This window comes from Macaca thibetana, chromosome 18 (assembly GCF_024542745.1).
Source record: "Macaca thibetana thibetana isolate TM-01 chromosome 18, ASM2454274v1, whole genome shotgun sequence".
Lineage (NCBI taxonomy): Eukaryota > Metazoa > Chordata > Mammalia > Primates > Cercopithecidae > Macaca > Macaca thibetana.
The window spans coordinates 9,661,850-9,667,588 of record NC_065595.1 but is presented as its reverse complement, the minus strand read 5'-3'; positions in this window follow the sequence as shown (position 1 = coordinate 9,667,588).

Here is a 5,739-nt window from a genome sequence, read left to right as displayed (position 1 = left end):
ATGCCTACTTGATTCCAAAAGAAGATCTTTCCTTTAAGTTTTTGATGCACTGTCTTAATTTTTTAATATATTTTGAACAAATTCCCATTATTGTAAAGGATTTACAGTTTTTTTCAAAGGATAAAGTGTTGAAGTCAGTTTTATTCTCCAAACCTGCTTTTAAAATTTTTACATCATTAGTTTGTAACACCACCTATGAAGCCTCATTAAATAACATTCCAACATTACTAACTTTATGTGATGTGTGATAGGCCTATAAATATACCTAAACAGAGAAAGGAGAAATCAGTTAACAGAGTTCAACCAAAGGGATCAATCAGTAATTTTATGGCAGACGATCCTGAAAATGGATTGATCTGTGTTAAAATTCTAGCATTGAGGTTATGAGAGAAATTCATGCAGTTGAATCTATGTAGCATTATTTCATAAAACTAAAATACGAGTGAGAAAAAGTGTGATGACTATTTTTGTATAAACGTAGAACTCTAAAGAAGTGTTTTTGGCAATACATTTTACTAGACCTACGACAAGACTATCTTTGCCTTTGAATTTATATAGGAAAATCAGTCTGTAGCACAATTCTCAGTTTTCTCTGGTGAGTTAATGCTGCTGAAAACCAACAGAAGTTTTGTGATTAAAATTTTAGAGACATGTGTATGTCCTCATTCTGATGCAGTTCAGTGTTTGTTCTGTTTATTTTAAGATGTTAAGACAGTTAAAGAGCTAACACCCATGCTTAAGGATCTTGAGACATAATGTGACTATGTAAATCACGTAGTAGTGTAATATATCATATATATAAAATACATAATCCTTTAATAGTAGAATGTCAGGCATCTAATCCAAGAAAAAGAATATGCTTAGTATTATCACAAAATGTAGAAGCATAATTTCAATGTTACAAAGTAGAAAACATTGAAATCAACTTACATCAATTCAAGAACTAATAGCCTCAACCCTATTTAAAAGAGGATAATTTAATTACTTTGTTTCCTCGAGAGGAAATGAGCACTTTACCTTTTATTTATTTCATGGAATTCCATGAGGGATTCAGAATCTAAATATTATTTGGTAATTTTCATCTTATGTTGAAATATCAATCTTTTTTCTAAAATGTCCAATACTGTAATTGTTACATTAATCAAGAAATAAAACTCAGAAGGCAAATGATTTCCTTCTCTTCACATTGAAAACAGAATATAAATTGTCTGCTTCTTTTCAGTGATTTTTAAAAACCTAGATAATCACTATATATTTTTAAATCAAGATAATTTAGTATTATTGTTTATCATGCTAACCTATATTTTAGAGAATTATGGGATATATATTATACAAATGAAACCAATTGGTTAATAGTAAACTACACAAAATCTATTTTATTATGGAGAGTTTAACATTAATTTCAGTTGACCTTCCTATGAATTTATTTATTTCTTCTCCCTTCTTTCACTCCGTCTAAATAAACTCTATGTTAATTACAAACTGAGCTCTGGCTCAGTAAATTACTGATCCTGCTTTTTATCTATTTGTAGTGAGTTACCCAGGACTATAAAATTAGTGGAATAGAACACTGTCCAGTTTCCATGCCAATTACTTTTAAAATAAACCTCTTTTAAAATGAACACTGTGCTAATATGTGCATTTGATTTAGAAAATGATTTGTAAAATTAGAAGAAAATCTTGGCTTAGCTTTTATAATGCCCTAACAATCCAAGTCCATTATCTTCCTCAGATTGATGAGTTCCACTGTGGATGGCATTTAATTAAATAAGGTAATGCATGTTCTTATTAATATGAATGTCCTTATTTATCTTATATGAGGGAGTTCACATTGTACAGAAAGTCAGATTGTAATGGTTACGTTAAAATATTTTTCGGGCTGGTGAATACAAAAGGCTTTTGAAATGTAATTGCTCTCTAAATAATTATTTTGTTCTAAATTAATTTCACAAATTAAGATTCTAGTTTTTTTCTAATCTGTTTTTAGATAAACAGAAGGTCTTTGATTCTTAGATGTGCTGGTCATGTTTATTTTACTTACCTTTACAAAAATAAACTTCCCCCCTTTTTAATATAAACATATTTGTGTATAATTCACAATTTTAAATGATCCATAAAAGTAAAGACATTTCTGGAAAAGAAAATCCTGACATAATTTGTTCTGAATGTTAACATCTAACATTATGTCACAATTTCTATCAGAAATAGATATCAAATAATGCATGTACTCCATGAATTACAGTCTCAGCTTTGACAAGTAAATTCCAAAGTAAGAAAGAAAATAGGAATGTAGCCATTTCTGGAATATAAAAACATTTAGATTAATTAGTATCCTTTCACATACACATACACACACACACACACACACGTACAATAAATGGCATAATAATGGATTTCAAATTATGGAAAAAATTTATATAAAGACAATACGGAAAAAATTTCTATTTGCAATAAATGTTACAATAAAAAATGGGGTCAGGTGGAGGGGATTTTTATTGGCCCAATGAAAGAAGGTCATTACTTTCCACTGATAAACAACGGAAAGAAAGGAAGTTGCTTACTAGGAGTAGTTTATCAGAAGAATAGATAAGAGAAGAAGTTTTCTGACCAATTTAGACATGCATTTAACTAGAAAGAAAAAAGAAGAAAGAGAAAGGGTAGTTAGAAAAAAAAAGGAGAGAAAGAATGGAATTCATGTGGATCAGTGAAATGTACAGGTCATTTAAAATTATAAGTTAAACGATTTTTAAATATTTTCTAAATATTTTCACAGAAACCTAGTAATTATTATACAATAGTTTGAGAAATAACAGAAAAGCCAATTTGATTTTAGTTTAATTTACAAATCATAGCCTCTGTGGGATGCTAATGGCCTCAAAGCAGGCATCCAGATTGATGTTAATTAGTTAATTATGTTCTCAAAGGAATATAATTTCAGAGTGTTATTTCTAAGATATTGTAGAAGGTAATGAGGCTCTGAAATTATAGCTCAAATGGCATTAATAAAGAAGAAAAACCAATGGCAGAAAGTATTAAAACATATGGGAAGATAAAAGAATGATGGTATAAGTAAGTATGTCAGAGTTTGATGGGAGACACAGAACCACTCTACATATTCTTTATTATACAAATATTGTGTGTTACAAGAATTGACCTCATAACACATGGGAAAGGGTTGGGCAGTCGCTGTAGGACTATAGTCTTTCTGTCTGGTGTTTGACCTTCAGTCTGCGGGGCCACAGGCAGGAAGGGAAAACAGATGGAAAGTGGAAAAGAATAAAGGAAACTGGAACCCATGGGCATAAGCTGGAGCCCACAAAGACAGACTGGAGCCTGGTGAGTCTTGTCTCTGCCAATGCCGATGACGTGGGTGTCCTGCAGGGGAAGCTGGCATTTTTGTTTTGGAGCCGAACACACACGTGGCCCAAGCATCAGAGAAGCTATGGGAGGATCTGGGGTTGACACAACAGCTGCATGCCCAGGTACTGCCCACACCAGTGAGGGCAGCCAGCAGGCAAATGCCAATGGGCACGAGTTGCCACAATATCTGGTGCCTCTTCACAGATCCTCGAGCCTAAAAGTTATTCTACTTCCCCTTTTCAAATATCTCCGTGACCCACCCTAGCTAGAAACATACGGGGACAAGAATTTTGGAAAATGTCGTCCAGCCTAGCCAAGTTAGCATATTGCCAGGCCATCAGAGTATGCTTAGGGATTAAGCAGGAAATGAGATGACAGCATGGTTCTAAGATGTAAACTCTAATTAAATGACTCCAAGCTACAGACTTGCATTGCATCCACTTGCGTGCTGTAAGAAGAAAAGGTGCTGTGTCAATCAGATCGCTGGCAGAAATGGAAGGCAGTCCCAAAGTGTTTAACCAAAGAAAGCTTGGGAAAGCAGCCGACCACAGAGGTGAGCCAAAATAAGGAAACTAACTAGGGATAACAAAACACCCGTGAACTGGCAACAGTGGGAAGCCATTACCACCCACAGGCTCCAGGCAACAAGAGGAAAGAGCAGCTCCAGTGAGCCATGGAGGGTGACAGAGGGAGATCTCAACGAAGCCTAGAGCGGAGGAAGGCAGTCTCTATCCAACTACACCTAGCAAAGAGGGGGCAAAGGGAATCAAACACCCCAAATTCTTTCTGCTCTGGATCTTCCATCACGTACTGTTTTTACCATCATTGCTAAACCCACACAGACGCCAGCAGGCAAGGAAGCCCCAGACAATGTCATCCATAGACAGCAGCCTCCTAGACCACAGAGTAGAGTGGAGATGAGTGAAGGGTGGATTTGAGTGAGAAACTGAGAGTAAGCAGCACAGGCAATCGGTCTCAAGTAAAATGACCTCCTTTCATAAGCACACACAGTTTTTAGTGACATTTGCTGCTTCTACTGAAAAACTTACTAGTCAATAATGCAATTTTGTAAACGTTATTTAGGGTGACAAATTTCTAGGAAATACTAACTCACTCAAAATAAGTGTTGTTCCAAAGTGTCTGCACTCCACCAGTTTCATTGTTTTTTCTTTGCTGTTTAATGTCATTCTCTCTCAGGCACCAGGATAATACTTGTGAGCAAGTGCAGACTCTACAAGTGCACCCTCCCCACTGCTTGATAGGCTTGCAACTCACCAGCTGTAGGGTCCCAGCTCCCTTTCCCACTCTCTGGTCCTCCACCCACCAAACCAATGCCTCTGCCCTAGCTAATGATGTTAAGTTGAGGCAACATCTCCTCTTCCCACGGGCCTGGTGACACAATCCACAGTAGACCAGTGATCCCCGAGGCTATTGCAACTTCCATTCAGGAACAAGCGAGATACCTGGAAAGAGGGTGGGCAGATCTTCCCTCCCCTCCTGTCACCATGAATGAACCATGAGGCTGACAGTCCAACATAGGGGCACGATATGGTTTGGCTGTGTCCCCACCCAAATCTCATCTTGAATTGCAACTCCCATAATTCCCATGTGTCATGGGAGGGACCCAGTGGGAGGTAATTGCATCATAGGGCAGGTCTTTCTCATGCTATTCTCATGATAGTGAATAAATCTCATGACATCTGATGGTTTTATAAAGGGGAGCTCTCCTGTACATGTGCTCTTGCCTGCCACCATGTAGGATATGACTTTGCTCCTCATTTGCCTTTAGCCATGATTGTGAGGCCTCCCAGCCTTGTGGAATTGTGAATCCATTAAACCTCTTTCATTTATAAATTACCCAGTGTCAGGTATATCTTTATCAGCAGCATGGGAACAGACTCATACAGTAAATTGGTACTAGGTAGTGGGGTATTGCTGTAAAGATACCTAAAAATGCACAAGCAACTTTGGAACTGTGTAACAGACAGAGGGTGGAACAGTTTGGAGTGCTCAGCAGAAGATGGAAAAATGTGAGAAAGTTCGGAACTTCCTAGAGATTTGGAAGGCTCAGGAAACAGGAAGATGTGGAAAAATTTGAAACTTTCTCGAAACTTATTGAATGACTTTGACTAAAATGCTGATAGTGATATGGACAACAAAGTCCCAGCTGAGGTGGTCTCAGGCTGAGGAACTTGTTGGGAACTGGAATAAAAGTCACTCTTGCTGTGCAAAAAGATTAGCAGCATTTTGACTCTGCCCAGAGATATGTGGAACTTTGAACTTAAGAGATTATTCAGGGTATCTGTTTGAAGAAATTTCTAAGCAGCAAAGCATTCAAGAGGTGAGAGAGCATAAAAGTTTGGAAAATTTGCAGCCTGA